Here is an 18,809-nt window from a genome sequence, read left to right on the forward strand (position 1 = left end):
AAATCCGTCATGATAGTACCAAGCTGTAGTGATAGCCCCTCTAACCCTAGACCGGGTACCACCACAATATAAATTAATCACAATGGCAATGATTGTGAGATGGCTTGAAGTGGATTGCAGAGTGAACAGATACTTCCAGCTTCACCTCGGCATTAGACTATAACATTTAAAAGCTAATGAGCTAAAAAGGAATGAGTGAGAAAATTAATAATGCGCTGCAGAGTAAAGCATTCACGAGAAACTTCTCCTCCCCTCCATGCCAGGGCTAATTAATGTGATCTATTCTAAAAAAAAAATAACCATAAGCACTACTTATTAGTTTTTAACACCCCTAATTCCAAGTTAATGTATAAATATTCTTTGTAAAACTACAGAATTTGAGGAGTTATGAATCATGACACTTGAAATGGCACTTTCAATTGTGCAAGAAAATCCAAGGGCACTGATTTTTCAAGTGGTTTACTGTATTCATATTGACATTAAGGAGTCCGGGTGGTTGCTATTCTACCACATAAATGCTTTTTTTTCTTTTGTGTGTGTGTGTGTTACATGTTCTCAAAAGAAGACAAAGTTTGAACCAATTTTTGCATGAATTTATAGTCCATGCAGTGTTACTGAAGTCAGAGGGGTCGCACAGGATATAATTGGTTGCACTTCTGACCTACTCTGTTAAAATACCAGCAGTGAGCAAGAAATTGCTCTAATGATCACCACAGAATGCAAATTGGCCAACTCACCTTAAAGGAAACTTTGTCACACTCTAAGAAGAAAAACACGACTTTCAAGGTGAAATAAACTTACAGGAAAACTAAAGGGGGTCATGAATCAGTGTGTCACACCTAACCACTCCCACATGTACAGACACTCTCGTTTTCTTAAAGGATAAATAATGTCTCACTGTCTCTTTATTATGCATTCAAGTGCTTTTGATCAGTTTATTCACACATGCAGACTGTTATGTAATCATTTTCTTTCCCACTTTTACATAAGAATGAAAGAATTCTAGAATCATAGAATGATTTAGATTGGAAGGGAGCTTTAACAATCATCTAGTCCAAACCCCTTGCCATGGGCAGGAGCATCATCCACTAGATCAGGTTGTTCAAAACCCTCTATAGCTTCCCCTTCAACACTTCCAATGATGGGGCATCCACAACTTTCCTGGACTACCTGTTCCGGTGTCTCACCACACTCATTGTAAAAAAAAAAATCCTTTCATATTTTTAAGTCCACTGTATATGTTGAAAGTCCACTGTGTGTATGTACAGACACACCATATATGAATGCTTTCCAGGAAATTTTCTGTTGAAAAAAATATATCAAGAAATAATGGAACTTTCTTGTCAGTATTCCACCGTGGGGATGAGCTGACAGCCAATGTGATTTTAAACTTCATACTTACTATAACAGAGAGTAAAATGATGAGAAGATAAAGAAGAACATGGTAAATTGACAACTAAACTGATTTTTTCCCTTAGTTTGGCAATATCTTCAGTAAAATAGCACATACATACTGTACATGGGTAGATTTGTTCTGTAGATATAATTATAGCAGGTTAAAATGTTTTGGAAATGGGTTGAAGCAAATGCCAACCTGATTGTTGGTTGTACAATTGCATGTGACTGGGGAGTATTAGTTCTGAGGAGATGCTAGTTATTTCTAATTAACTTAAATTGTTCCTATGCCAATACTTGATATAAGGAATCTTCATAGGAAGACTACTGAAAATTAAAAATGGAAATCGCTGAGTAGACTAGCTGTCTTGTGAACTTTGCATGACGTGACAATATCCATGAGTCACTAGATGATTTTCAAGGCATGGAACTCACAATTGCAGGACTTTATTATTAATACATGGATTGTTAAGAAATTTTGGCCGTTAATAAAACTGCATGTATTGAAGTTTTTTTGGACCTTCTGCTGCAGACATACTTGAAATATGTGGCTGTATGTACACATATTTGTGTTATGCTTGTATAAGCATTTAAATACATGTATTGGTAAAACTTTCTCCCTACCTTCCTTCTGGGGCTAACAGGATGAAGAAAACCAAGGGAAATTCTTCTCCCATTTGAGGAGAGAGAAATAAATGTGCATCCACTACAGTTTTGCTTCCTTTTAGGTCTTCAACAATCTTTGCACAGTACATTTGTAACATGTGAAAGGTGTATTATGTCAGATCAGCATAAGACAAGAGAGGACTTGTCTGTTAGCTGTGTCCTGGTGTCTGAACAGATCACTGCAGCCTGCACTCAAGAAGACAAGAGAAGTTATGATGACTGAGTGCTCAGATGTCCTATACTCAGTGTTTATGCAGGCAATCTGGAGATAGAAGCAAGAGAAGACACAGCTGTAGGGATATAAGACAAAATACTCCATGATTCACTAAGCCCTGCATAACCCAGGCCACTGCATTTCAACCAGGTGTGTAGTGACAAGCCCTGTGCTAGACTGAAGGGAACCTTCTGGGTTGGCATCTAGTCCAAATATGAAGATATCTGTGAACAGAGAGCCCATCCCTTCCCTTGCTGGTTTGTTCCTTTTGTTCATCACTTCCCGTAGAATAATTCCTAATTCCTCATTTGCAAGTGATTGATTCCATCTTCTGGCATTGATTCTTCTTACTCTTTTCTTTCTAATTCTTTAAAGTTCAATATTCATCTGTGATGGTCTTAAAGATTTAAAACAAGCAATTTGTCAGGTTTTGTTTTAACAAACTAAACGCTCAAAGCTCATTAATTTGTTCCCAGAGGAGAAATTCCTTCCACCCTCAAATATTTCTGTGGCTCTTTATTGATCAGCTATAGATTTGAAAAAACAATCCTGAAAGGATGCAGTACTCCAGTGCTGAGCTCATTTGTCCCAAATGCACAATGGGAAAAGTACCCTGACTATGTCTGCTAATTATTGTCCTGATTATAGATTCAGCTGTGATACTAGTTCTTTGTACCACCACATCTGTTTGTTCAACATTGTAAAACACTTTCACAACTTCCTAGGAGTCACTGTTCCATTCTCTGTATTCTCTATATGGTGTTACCACCTTTTACTTGTACTTGTACTTGTACGTTCAACTGTGCTGTTGGCTGCATTAGAACACAGCTTGGATGAACTAAGGATACTAAGCAGTCCTGATCAGTCATTCTGTCGGCACATTCTTGTTTGTGGCGACTATGTCGATCTGCAGTTTGTCAGTCTACAGTGATTTCAGAGGCTGGATGAAGTGATTTAACGTCTTAAACTACCTCAATGGACTTACACTTGGTAATACCAGCGTTTCAGATGTCATTCATGTTTCCTACCACCTCTTATATTCAAGAGCTCTATGTAGAAGAGTGAGCCAACCCTCTTTTTGATTCTTCATTGTAATCTGCTTTCTTGCTTGGATCTACGTCGAGGGCGGTTATGAAGCAAATCTTGAGACATGTTGCCAGTGCTTCCTGGAGAGACCCCACATTGTCTGCTGCCCAGATTGATGAAATGGGTGGAAACTGCCTTGAACAGTCTGGACACCAGACCCGTGGCTCTCATGCTGCCTGTAAGTGGCACTGTGGCTGCATGCAAGTGCGTAAGCAAGTAGATGGTCTCCAGCAGTTTTAACTGTGTTGGTTCTGAAAGATGTTGTGAATGTAACCTCATTTACCTCGGGCTTAATCCATTTAGTTTGTACTCTGTGGTACTGATTTTTAACAGGAATGCTCCAAAGAGATACCATTAGCTTTAGCAGTAGAATGGAAACCTAGATTAGAATGGAAATATTACTTAACATTTCATAACCTTCCATACATCAGCACTGTACCCTCTCCACCTAATAATGGGACTTTGCCATTGCTAGAGTTTCTTTATTGCTAGCACCATTCTATTTTTCCTCTTTCATTTCCTTAGTTTTATGCATTTTACATAGTGCTATTTTTATTTTTCATCAGTGTCTATGTTCATCTTCACTGGCTGATCTCCTCTACTAAATACGGGACATGAGGTCGACACTCTTGGGATCCTGATCACGTAAGGGCTCGCATTCCCTGCATATGGACGCACTGTGAAAAGATAGCATTGACTGATTCGTTATACATGGCCACGAGAACATATTAAATTTGGTTTTCACAGCTGAAGAGCACACTGCCTAAACCACCAAACTCTGCCACTTCCTCTGCCACCTCTGAGCCCTGCCCTATTTTGCAATGTAGCTATAATAAATTCTTCTTCAAGGGTTCTTCATTTTCACCCACCTTCTTGTGGCTATACTTTTCCTATTATCTATTTCACTAATAGTTTTCCTTAGACATGAAGAATCCATATGAAACAGAAAATATGTATCTTACAGTTGGGACCATCTCTGTCTTTGTAAGTTCAGAATAAGGAGGTCACGGTTGCTGGTACCCAGATAGCATTTAGCTTCCATTTCAGAAATTACTTCATTTTTCTTATTTCAACATGGCTCTGTAAATTCTCAGGGCTGATTTAGGAAAGGAAGTTGTAATAATTTTTACTTAAAAGGAAAAAGTAGTTCAAGGTAAGATACTTGTAATTATATTGCATTGATGGTGAGGGAAGGGCATGCATACAGGAAAGTACCCAGCCACTCATTAACCTCTGCCTCTTATGTCATCGTATTAAGGTATTGCTTAACATCTGGTAAGGAAATCAATAACAAATCTTAAGATTTTCAGTCCTTAGAGGTGACCTTCTCAGATTTGAGTAAATATGGTTACTCATTATAGTGAATTTTAAAATAATTATTTTCTGCAAAGTACAAGTGCCCAAATACTTCTTAGAAGTTGCAGTTATATTTTAGTGCTCAATATGGGAACACCAATATGTCTCCATAATTTAGATTCCTTATAAAAAGAAGTTTTTTCCCATAAGTTGCAGACAGGTACATTAGGTGGAAGATGTCATGGTTCCTCTGGTTTGATTTAGGATTGATCTAGAATTTTCCACATGCCACTATGATTTTCCACCTTATGCCTCTGGTTTTCCTTTCTCTGTGTTTACTCTTCTGAAGTGTTTATGGCTAGCAAACATATTCAGTCTTAGCCTTCACTTTGCCAATACTTTAAGATTTCTCCCATTTTCTCTCATATTAAAAAATATATGAGACTATACATGCTTGAAGTTGTTTTCATCTTCCTTGGAGATGGATGGTTGCAGCTCTGTGGAACATGTTAGATAAATTCTCTCAGGATTTGTAGATTGTACCCAGCAGCAGTGGCTCTGCATATCTGGGCCTGCTATCCAGTAAAGGTACAGCCAGCTAGCGAGATACAGCAAGCTGAGGTGGGACAACTTCGGGAAAATAGATTTCTACAGGTCTCTGAAGAATATGGCTTAGATAAAAGAGAGCTTTAATGAAGTAGAATTGACAAAAAAGAATAAAACATTGATGTCTTGATTGGTGATTGATTGACTGATTGATTGACTGATTGATGCATTGAAGACTTTATAAGGCAAGGGCTGGTGAGAGGGACTGGAGTTAGCAGAACTGAATGTCCCATTGTTTGCTAGATGTGACTGAAAGAGGAAGGCTGAGAGGTCCGTTTAACATCTGTTCAACAGGAAGAAAAGTGAGACCTTTGTTACAGCAAGAACTGGGAGCCCATGCCTAAATAGCAGCTGAGAATGCGTAACAAATGTGTAAATGGAAGGGAGTCACTCTGTAATAGAGTCAACTGAATCCTGCTATTAGTAACAGACAGAAGACTGTAGCGACTGGAATTTCAGCTTTTTTTCCATTTGTACTGCAGTGGTTGGCCTTCACAGGTTCAGCCCAAGGCTTTCAGTCTGGGACATTTTGTGGTTAACAGCTTCTGATTCTCCTCCTCCTTTTTTTCTCTTCCTCTTTTATTCATTGTGCTTCAAGCCAAAGCTTGAGGCAGCAGATGGATTTAACAGCATGGGATCAGCAAATTCCTGTTATGATGAACTCAGAGAGAGAAAAACCCTCACTTAGCTCTGTCAAAGCAAAGGGCGATAATTGCTTGTGAGTCAGTGGAACCAGGATTTCACTCAGTGCATCCAGACTCCTCCTGAGTACTTGAAAGTGGAAGCTCTGGGAGGATCTGGCTCTTTTAATGGTACTCTTAAGGATATTGCAGAAGATGTTACTGAAGTAAAAATATATCAAGACAGTAATACTTATTTTCCATGAAAAATCATATTAACAAGTTGAGGATTATGATATTTATAAAACAATGGTGAATAAAGCAGAGCAAGTTCTGTTTCTGATGTACAGTAACTTCCTTAAGGAATATCAGGAATACTTTCTGATCATTAAGGAAGGACTGCTCTCTTGGACAGTGCCCTATACATTAACACGTAGGTGTTTAAAGTAAACAGTAGGTGGCCTCAGAACATTAGTATTGCTCTTCACTGGAACAGATGTCAAGTGAGAACAGGATCCCTGCTGTTTCTCTGTGCCTGGATACAGGTTCTTCCCTAATTGCGTGAACCACGCTGAGATGCATTCTGCAGGCCAGCGCTATTGCTTTCACCTCGAATAGGGCCAGGTGTTAAAGCTTAACATAAGGTCGGGTGACCTACTTTGTCTTTTGTTGTTTTAAACACATTTTGACCATTGTAATGTCTCAGACATTGGAAGAAATATCACAGAATCACAGAATGATGGGGTTGGAAGTGATCTCTGGAGATCATCCAGTCCAACCCACCTGCTAAAGCAGGTTCACCAGAGCAGGTCACACAGGAATGTGTCCAGGTGGGTTTGAATGTCTCCAGAGAAGGAGACCCCACAGCCTCTCTGGGCAGCCTGTTCCAGGGCTCAAAGTAAAGAAGTTTCTTCTCATGTTTAGATAGAACCTACTGTGCTTCAGTCTGTGCACGTTGCCCCTCATCCTACTGTTGGGCACCACTGAAAAGAGTCTGTCCCAGCCTCTTGACACCCACCCTTGAGATATTTATAAACATTGATGAGATCGCCTCTCAGCTTCTCTTCTCCAGGCTGGACAGACCCAGTACTCTCAGTCTCTCCTCACAAGGTGCTCCAGACAAATATCTGTGTTGCACAGAAAAAAATGATGAGGTATTATCTCATTATTTGATGTGGCATACCAGACATACTAGCTGCCTGTGCTAGTGAAGGAAGACGGGAAAATCTACTTGCTGCTTTACTGACAAATATATTCTACTCACATGCCTTGCTTTTCAAGCGTACGATGAGTAACAACATCTGGTGGTTTTGGAGATGATGACTGATTAACCACCATGAACCAGTCCAAGAGTTGGCTTTTAGCCTTTAGGGAAGTCATTGCAGGTGATAAAGAACCCAGACCAAACCTGAGAGTCAGTTTTCAACCTTGGTCCCTTCAAGTACAATTTGTATCCTCAGCCTCTAATCCTGGGCCTTAGTTCTTGTGCTTCAGGAAAATCCTTGATTGCAGAGTCCAGACCCCACATATGATGAATGTCAGTTTGCAACAGCGTAATCTCTTCCATCAGTGCTCTTCCTGACTGCCAGATCCTTTCAACAGCTACAAGAGGGATGGTCTGCTATTGAATCTACTGGTTTTTGTTGTTGACTCCTTAGGGAACTAAAAAAAAAAAAAAGTTGAACAAATCAACAGAAGCCTTGTGCACTAAAGAAGATGCAGTCATTATAATCCATATTGACACACAAGGAATGAAAGTAAAGCAAGTCACATGTCAAGGTGAACACTATTGTGCCACCATAAAAGGACTATTTTTTTTTGTAAAAAGCAGGGTGTCTGTCCTCAGTTCAATGAGGACTTGCAGAGACTGACCCAGCAGAACAGGGGGCTGGGGAAGCTAAGGGAAAGCAGGACCCTGCTGCACACAATCCTTGTCTCTGCAGGACCATTCAGCAAGAGAAAAATAGCAAAATATTGGAATTTTCTATATGAAAACTAGTAAGCATTTTCCAGCACAGTTACAGGTGGAGTAATTGTTGCTGTAAGAGCCACCTGCTTTGCTTAAATACAGCCAAGACCTTTCCAACTGTGGGATAATCCTCATATTTTCCAGTGTAGGCTGTATGCAATGGACTTGCTACTTTGTACTCTACCCTGTGGTATATACACAGAAGTATTTAACATGCCCATTCAACCCTCTATACAAATTTTAAAAGAAAAGCCGCTCTTTCTGTTAGAAACTGTGGGAAATCCAGTGCTTGTATCACTCCAGTACCGTTGAATATTTTGCAATGACTTGGAACGTTTTATAACAAGCATATCCCATGTAACATATTAACTGACTGCTGGTTGATTCACTGACATTTATTCCTGTTCACTGGTCTTGTTTTTCACTGTGTTCTTCGGTAAAATTTGACCAGATTTAGCTTGAGTATCCTACTTTTAAGTTGAATGGCACTAGAGTCCAATGTTCAATGTCTCTTCACATTTGCCAGGAGAAAAATCAGCCAAGAGAGTGTTACTGAGACAGTGACCTATGGGGTGCTATATGAAAAGTCCTCTGTTCCACAGCTTTTGCCTCTCTTGCCAGATTTATTTGCCCATTCTAACCCCACAAGCAGGGAAGGCAAGCAGACTTTCAGCAGGCATTTGAATGACAAAGGAACATTACGTTTGCCAACCTGGGATAGCAAATTCCTGCCAATTCTGTAAAATACCATAGATTTTAAAGGCTAAAATGTTGTGCTTGGAGCAGGAGGGGAATATGTTCTTGGTTTTTCCACAAACCCAAGTTGCCCTTAAATGTATATAGTCTTTCATGAGAGAAGCAGACAGAGAAAAGAGCTTTGCCTGGAGACGGAGTTACCCTTCCTCCCTCTTCCTACTTTTACAGTGCAGTATCAAAGATGCTACCAAGACATGGCATTAAGCCTACTTTTATTGCTGGTGGATCTTCATGTCTCTGCCAGAGAGAAGGAGCATTGCAGAAAACATGCTGGCAGGTCCAGCCTTTCCGGAAAAGATCTACAAAGGAAAAACTGCTGCAGGAGTGCTGCCATGAGAGTAATGGAACTCTTTGCCTGAGAAAGAAGCATTTTATTTTGTATCTGCATCCATACACAGAGCCACTTCTGAACCTTGCATCCACGAGGCAAGGTCGCCCTGCACGTCAGGAGGGTTGGTAGAGACTGCCCTGCATGTCCTCAGATGTTCCACTACCCACGGAGATCCCTGTCTGCAGAGCACGTCCTGCGGCTGGGTCCACCCTGTGTAAAGAGGTGCCTGTTCAACCTGCCCCCTTCTTTTCACAGCTCCTGTGACATGCTGTATGCCTTTGTTACCTCCCCTGTATGGTAGTTATTGGATCTAATTGTAGCTGTGTGATAGATACTAAGTTAGCTCTCAAAGCAGCAGGGACAACCATGAGGTTAATTATCATTTGACCTGCTTGGAGAGTGAATACATTAACAATTCATTGAGCCTGTCTTTCACTCAGTATCCCACGTGGAGCAAAAGATGGGCCTGGACAGCACTGAGCTGCTGTGGCAATGGAACCAATCTGCATTTGGCTCTCTAGAGAACATGATTTGACCTGCCCGAATTTCAATGAGTGCTGACATTTAGCTGAGAATGGAAATCCTCCTGAAATGCCTTGAATCCTGTCCTTTCATTCAAGTTCATCTGCATTATCCTGCTGCTGGCTGTACTCCAGCGCATGGGAATCCCCAGTGTCCTCCGCAGCAAGTGATTAGCTGGCAGTGTAAGGCAGAGGGAGAGGATGTGCAATTTTCCCTCACCACGGAATTATCATCCATGTGTGAGATAAGAACATCCCTCCTTCATTAAAGTAATTTCAAAAGAACCCTGCAATTTCACTTGCATTACAACTGACACTGGCCTAACAGTCTGAAATATTGCTTAATGAGTTATCAGCCCAGACAATTTCAGCCACAATTTGATGATTTTGTTTTGTTTATTGGGCTAGTTTTGTACTAGGATTTAATTGCTATAATGCCACTGGCTTAGCTGGAGCTATGCCAGTTCAAACTGTTGAAGATTTGACTCTTGTTTAAGCATCCATATTACTTTTGCACAGACTGAAAATGTCTTAAAAATGTAGGAAAACTCAGAAAGCATGGAAGTACAGGATTTCAATTTAAATAGCACATTCTTATTCTTCTAAAAAATGTGAGAATGTTTTTCTTCTCATCCTCTTAGTTTTATTGTCTGAGGTGATTAAATATTGGTCATCTTCGGCTACTTTGATGCAGAGCAAAGCTTTCATGGTTTAGCTCCAGCCAGCAACTAAGCACCACACAGCTGCTCGCTCACTCCCCTCACAGTGGGATGTGGGACAGAATCAGAAAAGTGAGAAAACTCGTGGGCTGAGATAAAGACAGTTTAATAGGCAAAGCAAAATCTGCGTGCACAAGCAAAGCAAACCAAGGGATTCATTCACCACTTACCATGGGCAGGCAGGTGTTCAACCATCTCCAAGGAAGCTGGGTTCCATCACACATAACGGTGACTTGGGAAAACAAACACCATCACTCCAAATGTCCCCCCTTCCTTCTTCTTCACCCAGCTTTATATGCTGTGCATGATGTCATATGGTGTGGCATATTCCTTTAGTCAGTTGGTCAGCTGTCCTAACTGTGTCCCCTCCCAAATTCTTGTGCACCTCCAGCCTGCTCACTGGTGGGGTGCTAGGAGAAGCACAGAAGGCCTTCACTCTGTGTAAGTACTGCTCAACAATAACTGAAACATCCCTGTGTTATCAAAACTGTTTTCCACACAAACCCGAAACTTAGGTCCATACTAGCTACTGTGAAGAAAATTAACTCTTCTCCAGCTAAAACCAGCACAGTCGAATAATCTTCATATGGTACTTGTGTAAAGAGCTGCTATGTTCAGGATGTATGAATCGATACACGAAATTCTGAGCCTTGTTTATATAGTTTTGACTTTATCATAGATTACATCTGCATCATAGACTGCATCTGTTTTGCTATATAAAAAGGAAGTCATGGACCATCTTTCTGGGAGGGCATCTTGCCATGAGGCCAGGGACAATGGCTACAAAGCCCTAGGGCCTAAGTATCTTCTGAGTTGTCTGATATATCTCTTGGAGACCCTAAACTATCATTGCTACTTCGTTCATGGGGGTTTTTCTCTGAGTTCAGATCTGTAGCCGCTGTAAGGCTGTGAGTTCTCAGTCCAGAGAAAGGTGTTTTCACAGGGTTTGTGTTGCATACTCCAAAAAGGGAGATCTGGGGCAATGCTAGAGGGCTGTGCACAGCAGAGGGAGGAAAACTGAAGCAGTGGTGCTCAGCTGGTTTAACAGGAGTGGGCCAGGCCACATGCTGCTTCTGTACAGTGTTTGGGCAGCGTGTCAGAGAGCACAGCCCCAGCCCAACCTATGGGCACACCAGAAACGTAGCATTGGTCTGTGCTTGGAACACTTCAGCAACATAAACATATCCACCTCCTTCTCCTTTTTGATTTTTCCTTTTGTCTTAAGAAACTTCTCAGGTTTCAGTAATGACATGGTAACCAACACTGCAATTCATTTGACCTGACTTTTATTATATAAATATTAGGCTTTGGTCTGTTCCAGCATTTCATTGCACTCAACACCAAAAGCTACATTCCAGTCCTGAGACTGCTAGTGTGAGATGAGCTGAAGCCCACTGAGAGTTGCTCATAGAGAAGCAAGTAATGGATGTCTGGGTCAGGTTTTAGCCCAGCTTTTGACAAATCAAGCAAACAACTGATGTTCAGTGTCTGTCAGAAAGCAATACAAAACTTAATCTTTCTCTTAAATGGGGTACTACAGGTCTTCAAACCTTTCTGAAACCCCTGGCTTAGAAGTGCTGCTGTGCAACTATAATCAGAAGGTGTGATAACTGTTTATAACTGTGACATGCTGGCATGATTGTTAATGAGAACAAAAATTTTATTTGTACAAGAAAAAATTAAGCACAGAAGTTAAACTTTTAAATAATTCCTATAGTATTATAAATTTCTCCACTTCTCCACACCAAGTTAATAGGTAGGGCCTGTGTCCTGACAAATGTGCTACCTCATTGAGACAAATATAATGCACCAGAGGATTTCAAACACAAAATGTACTTGGAAAAGACTTATAACAAAGCCTTGAGGGAAGATATGATTTAAGGAAAAGCTTGCAGGAGGAGGGAGAGGATAAATGATACACAGAAGTGGGAGGCTGGTTGGAGAAAAAAGATAAGAGTGGGAGAAAGAGATATGTGCAAATTTTGTTTTCAGTTAGACTAGCATGAATGATTTTTTTCCCAAATAGTATTTGCCTTTGGAGAGCCTAAATTTCTTTTTGTTGTTGTTCTCTTAATAACCAAAGACCAGTCAAAGCCAGAAAAAGAAAACCATAAAGTGTGGTTAATACTATGATGTGGGCTTACAGAATTTGTCATTTTACAAGCAAGGAGGATGGGTGGGTTCATTTTCTTCCCGTGGGATAGGATACAGAATTATTTTCTAAGAAATAAAATAGCTTATTGTAATTTACAGTTTTGACCTTAACAAGATGGTGAGGAATCTGGGTTACTTTTTATTATCTTTAATAGACTAGATGACCTGAAAGTTATTCAGCTCTCAGACTTCGTGCCTATGTCTACCATGCAACTAGAAATACAGCACATCCAAAACTATATTAGATAATTTTTTTGAAATCAGATACGTAAAGAGATAGGAAAATTGATAACATAGGGACTTATCACAAATACCTGACTGCACAAACACCTGACTGCACAAGCGTGGCTCACATGTTCTCGCTAATTAACATCTCTCACTGTCACTAGCTGAGGTGCAATATTAGGCCAGATGGATCATAGGGCAAGGCAGAGCATGTCTTATGTCCTTACACTCTGTAATCTACAGATCACACTTTCCTTTGAGGTTGAACTCTCCTACAGACTTAACCAAAGTTTATAATCATGAGATCTTGGCATAGACAAGGGAGACCAGGCGTTTGAAGGAACTGGGTCAGATGGGGAAAGCAGTGCCCTGTGAGGCCAAAGAGATTCAGGTATCACCTGCAAAAGTAGGGGACCTGCAGGAGCTTCACTGGATCAATGTAAGATTTGACAAACCTAGAATTTTGCCAAAAGGGAAATACTAGGATGGCATTCAGAGGAGTGTAGGGAGTGCAAACAGAGCAGAATGAAATGCCAGTTGACTGAGAGTTTTTCTGTTGTCTCATCTAATGTTTAATACCCTTTTCAAAGTGTGACAGATACCAGCCAAAGTGTGGGAGGTAATTCTCTATCACTGGCGTAAGTTTCCTCCCACACAAAGCAAATGCTTTTACTTTGGCCTATCCTTGGCTTTAACTGTGAGGATATACAGAGCCGGTTCTTCACCTTTTGGAAGATGTATTTTTAATTCAAGAGTGTTCTCGGGCACACAGTTGCAAGTAAATCTACACTAAGCACATTGCAAACAACAGCAGGTACAACAAGCCATGCAACCTCTGGCTCCTGAAACTGTTATTCTCTAGAATAGAATTCATCCTCAATAACAAAGACCTCACAAAGATAGGTGAACAGTCTCGCAAACTGCATTTCGTTGCAATGCCCTTACCTACAGTCAAAAATCTAACTGCCTTGACTACTTGGGCAGATGTCAATCAAGCAAGGTAAACAATCCAGGGTAGTCTGTCTGCCCTTTAGGTAACCTTTCAGGAATATGTAGGTATCCTATAGGCAATGGGCACAAACTGAAGCACAGGAGGTTCCATCTAAACATGAGGAGAAACTTCTTTACTTTGAGGTGCCAGAGCCCTGAAACAGGCTGCCCAGAGAGGTTGTGGAGTCTCCTTCTCTGGAGACATTCAAACCCAGCTGGACACATTCCTGTGTGATCTGCTCTGGTGACCCTGCTTTAGCAGCTGGTTTGGACAAGATGATCTCTAGATGTCTCTTCCAACCCCAATCATTCTGTGATTCTGCGATACTGTGACAAATCTACAAGCCCCATGAACACATTTTGGATAGAGTGCAACTGGGAATAGATGTGGGCACTGAGACTAGATGTAGGCACCTGGATTCAAGTCTTCATGACTGATCTCTACTGAACTGCTTTCTACTCTCACTTGATTGTATTGATTAATGGAGGGATTCGCATACCTAGGCAACTATAGTGCCATTTGAGCCTTCAACCACCTCTTTAAAAATATATGGGTTTCCTATAGGTTCTTTATCATGGTTGCTAGCCCCATCTGGGTATCTTGCATAGGGAAATTCTAATGGGGTTACATGCTATGTTCTAGGCATTTGGATGAAGATCCAGGTCTCCATTGTCTACAACAGGATTTTAAATACCTTAAGCCTACTTTTAGTGTCTAAATCTTAATTGAATACCACTAGGATATGGAAAGTGGATTTTTTTCCACAAGGTAGGCCCAACACTGTGGTCAGGCCTCCTCTGGGCAGCTAAAGTACAGTCTTCCAGAGAACAGATTTTTTTTTTCATTGTGGATGAACCCCTTGTGTATAGCAGAAATCTTTATGACATGATGACATTCGCTACAAATTACCATGAATTAGTCAGTAGGTACACAGGTTGAAACTCTGTGTGGTCTTTATGTGGTAGCATTGTGAAGGAATGGCTTCCAGATGTTCTCAGAATCACACAATAATTGAGGTTGGAAGGGACCTCTGGAGGTCATCTGGTCCAATCCACTGCTCAAGCAGGGCCTCCTAAAGCCAGTTGCCCAAGACCATGTCCAGACAGCTTTAGAATATCTATAAAGAGGGAGACTCCACAGCCTCCCTGAGTAGCCTGTACCAGTGCTCAGTCACACTCACAGAAAAAAAGTGTTTCTTGATAGTCAGAGCGAAACTCTGTGTTTCAGTTTGTGCCAATACCCCCTGGTCACTGACAGGAACTGAAAACAGCCTGGCTTCATCCTCCTTGTACCCTCCCTTCAGATTCCCCCTGAGCCTTCTCTTCTCCAGGTTGAACAGTCCCAGTGTTCTCAGCCTCTCTCTATATGTGAGGCACTTTAGTCCCTTAATCATCCTTGTGGCCCTTTGTTAAACTCTCTCTAGTATGTCCATGCCCTCTCTTGTACTGGGGAGACCAGAACTGAACAAAGTACTCCAGGTGTGGCTGAGTAGAGGCGATCAACAGTCTGGTAATACATTGCCTAATGTAGCACAAGATTCCATTTATCTTCTTCGCAGCAAGGACATATTGCTGGCTCATGTTCAACTTGGTGTCCACCGGGACCCCCAGGTGCTTTTCTACCAAGCTGCTTTCCAGCTGGGTGGCCCCCAGAATACATTAGTGCCTGGAGCTGTTCTTCCCCAGGTGCAGGACTTTGCATTTCATGAGGATAAAGTTGAAGTGCATGATGGAATAGAACTTCAAAGGTAGAAGAAATGTAAGTTGACAAATATTGATGAGTTTCTTCATAAGTTCAGAAACCATTGACTAGCTATTAATAGTTGGTGCTGAAAGGAGCTTGTGACACAGTGCTGGCACACAGAGATGATGGTGACTTTGGTTGGACTGTTTAGAGGAAAGCCTTTCCAAGGAAGTCAAACAATAATTGAATGGTATTTTTCTTGAACCTGAAGCTTGATGCAGTTTGCCCATGAAGCCTAAGAAGTGGGAGCATGAAGAAGTTACCACAGGCAGAGAGTTACTCTCCTTCTAAGGGGTGAGAAGCAAGGGCATTCACCAAAGTGAACATGCTGGCTAAGTCTACATCAGTGACTTAAACAGTACTTAAGAATATGTGGAGTTTTGGACTGTGAAATTGTTTCAATGCCTTCAGCGTGATTCTGGCCAAGGCCAATGAACACTCACCTTACCAAAAACTGAACAGGGTCCTGAACTCAGAAAAGACGCAGGATCATTCCCATTGTTGGAGGGATAGAAAATGATTGTTTCCATCTGCCTTTTCCATCTCAGACAACAGTCCAGAGTACATTAGATACAGGGAAGATTAGGGTACATGTAGCAGTTGACCTGCCCTCAGGTTTTGCATATGGCCTCCACCCACCTTGTTCTGCCTCCCTGAGCCAAATTCTCCATGCTGCACTTTCCCCATCTAACGATCTGCCCTATCTCTAGCCTAGTCCATATTCAGATGCTGAAGTCCCACCAGCCACAACAACTTAAACTAAAGGGTCTGGGGAAACTCCTGTCCTTGCTGTCCTCTCTTCCTTGCAGCACAGATCGAGCATGTTTTGTACCAGAGGTTGTTTGCAGGTTGCCTTTTTGGTGTTCCACAATCAGCACAGAAGATAGACACGTGGAAAATAGGAACTCTGGTGCAGCGGAGCTGGATGTGGGTTAGATGTCTTTCTTTGAGCTGTTATGAGTGAATACATGTGAAAGAAGTTTTTCAGACATCTAGAAACCCTTGTGAGTTGCCCTAGATGCAGGTGCTGAAAGAAGGAGAAAGAATTACAGGTGAAAACTTAACCACCTAAGCCACTTCAAACATCTGATTTCAAGCAGGTGAATCTTACTTCTACTGTCAGGCCTTGCAGAACTCCCAAAATTGTCTTTGAAAAAAATCAAAACAAACAGCCCAACGACAACAGAAAAAGCACAACAAAAAAACCAACCTCAACAGATCATTTCATCAATCATTATTATTTTTTTCTATTAAATGAAAATGACAATGTATTCACCTTGGACTTTTAGAGTTCAAATACTCAGATCTTGAAGGATTTCTACCATTTTTCTCCTCCAGCTATCAAATTCCAAGTTTCTTCCTTAATCCTGAGAAAAAATCTACAAAGTAAAATGCACTTGTTAGTGCATTTCTCATTAGTCCCTGTTGTTACTAGCATCACTTCCTCTGTCATATGGTTCACATTTTAAGCCTTGCTTTAGATACTCCTAAATTCTCCACGGAAAGTATTAAAATAATTACGAAAAAATTGAAGTATAACACATTCTTGATGTGATTTTAATGTTTGCCATCTTGACAGATTGGAGCAGTGGAATCTCAGTTTTACTGTTTCCCCTTCAAAATAATTTTAGCTTGCCTTGAGGAAGAAATTAATGAAAATCAGATTTTTTTTTTAATCTTGAAAATGTGAGATTTTTTTGTCACAGGATGTCATGTGCATGAAAATGCAGAGCTGTTCTGCTGAATCACTCCCACAGCTGCACCACGTCAGTTTTATTGATTCCAATTCAGAAAAACGAAGAAGTATTAGGCTGGTGCAAAAGTAATTGCGGTTTTTGCATTGTTGAAATTTGCTGTTTGATATTGGAATACTTTCTTAAATAAACGTGGTAATGTTACATATCATTTTAATGTGTTTTTCTCGCTTTATGTTTTTTGCTACTGACTTATTACTTGCTGTTTATTTTATGTTTATTTTATATTTATTTTAGACCATGGAAATGACATTGGAGAAAAAGCAAATTCGAGTGATTTTCATATTTGTGTTCAAAATGTCTGGTAAAGCAGTGGAGACAATTCAGAACAACCACAATGCATTTGGCCTAGGAACTGCTATTGAATGTACAATGCAGTGGTGGTTCAAGAAGTTTTGCAAAGGAGACAAGAACGTTGAAGATGGAGTATAGCGGCTGGCCATCCAAGTTGTCAACGACCAGTTGAGAGCAATTATCAAAGCTGATCCTCTTACAGCTACATGAGAAGTTGCCAAAGAACTCAATGTTAACCATTCTACAGTCATTCAGCACTTGAAGCAAATTGGAAAGGTGAAAAAGTTTGATAAGTGGGTGTCTCATGATCTGACCAAAAATCATCATTTTGAAATGTCGTCTTCTCTTATTCTATACAACAACAATGAAGCATTTCTTGTTCGCATTGTGACATGTGACAAAAAGTGGATTTTATATGAAAACCGGTGACAACCGGTTTGGCCAGAAAGAATCTCCAAAGCGCTTCCCAAAGCCAAACTTCCATCCAAAAAAAAGGTCATGGTCACTGTTTGGTGGTCTGCTGTTGGTCTGATCCACTGCGGCTTCCTAAATCCTGGTGAAACCATTACACCTGAGAAGTATGCCCAACAAATCAATGAGATGCACTAAAAACTGCGATGCCTGCAGCTGGCATTAGCCAACAGAAAGGGCCCAATTCTTCTCCATGACAATGCCCAACTGCACATCACACAACTGGCGCTTCAAACGTTGAATGAATCGGGCTACAATGTTTTGCCTCATCCACCATATTCACCTGACCTCTCATGAACTGACTGCCACTTCTTCAAGCATCTTGACAACTTTCTGCAGTGAAAACGCTTCCACAACCAGTAGGATGCAGAAAATGCTTTCCAAGAGTTTGTCGAATACCAAAGCACAGATTTTTACACGACAGGAACAAAAAAACCTATTTCTCATTGGCAAAAATGTGTTGATTGTAATGGTTCCTATTTTGATTAATAAAGGTGTGTTTGAGCCTAGCTACAGTGATTTAAAATTCACAGTCCAAAACAATGCTTGCTTTTGCACCAAACTAATACCACATTTCTCAGAGGCAGAGTACACAGGAGGCAAGACACAGGAAGGAGTTCCTCGACATAGTTGTGCTTAGCTGGGAGATATATAATTTGTGGCATTTAAGGCTGCAATGAAAATATTATGTTACCATGTCGGGCTGTCCCCACATAGCATTTATGTATGCTTTTTATGTGTATGAACTTAGTAAATGGAAGAGGAACCTTATAAGCTCAAATAATACCTGACTACAAGCTGTACGTGTGACTTTGAGGCACCAGCATGTCACTATATCCACGCACTCTATATATGCTCCAAATGACAAAGGAAGTCCTGGTCATGTCATGGAGATGTATAGCATGCCATGTAAATGCAGTCATCAGATGAATGATCTGCAGTCTCTTATCCCACTCTCTATAGCAGATGTAAAATGAAGTTCTAAAACTTTGTAACTG

The 18,809-nt window shown here is 40.8% G+C and overlaps 1 pseudogene; it reads left to right on the top strand.

The window, feature by feature from the left end:
• Nucleotides 1–17,286: 17,286 nt before the first annotated feature.
• On the top strand, nucleotides 17,287–18,300 carry LOC139826963 (histone-lysine N-methyltransferase SETMAR-like; annotated as a pseudogene).
• Nucleotides 18,301–18,809: the final 509 nt, after the last annotated feature.

The sequence above is a fragment of the Patagioenas fasciata genome, chromosome 1 (genome assembly GCF_037038585.1).
Source record: "Patagioenas fasciata isolate bPatFas1 chromosome 1, bPatFas1.hap1, whole genome shotgun sequence".
NCBI classification, from domain to species: Eukaryota; Metazoa; Chordata; class Aves; order Columbiformes; family Columbidae; genus Patagioenas; species Patagioenas fasciata.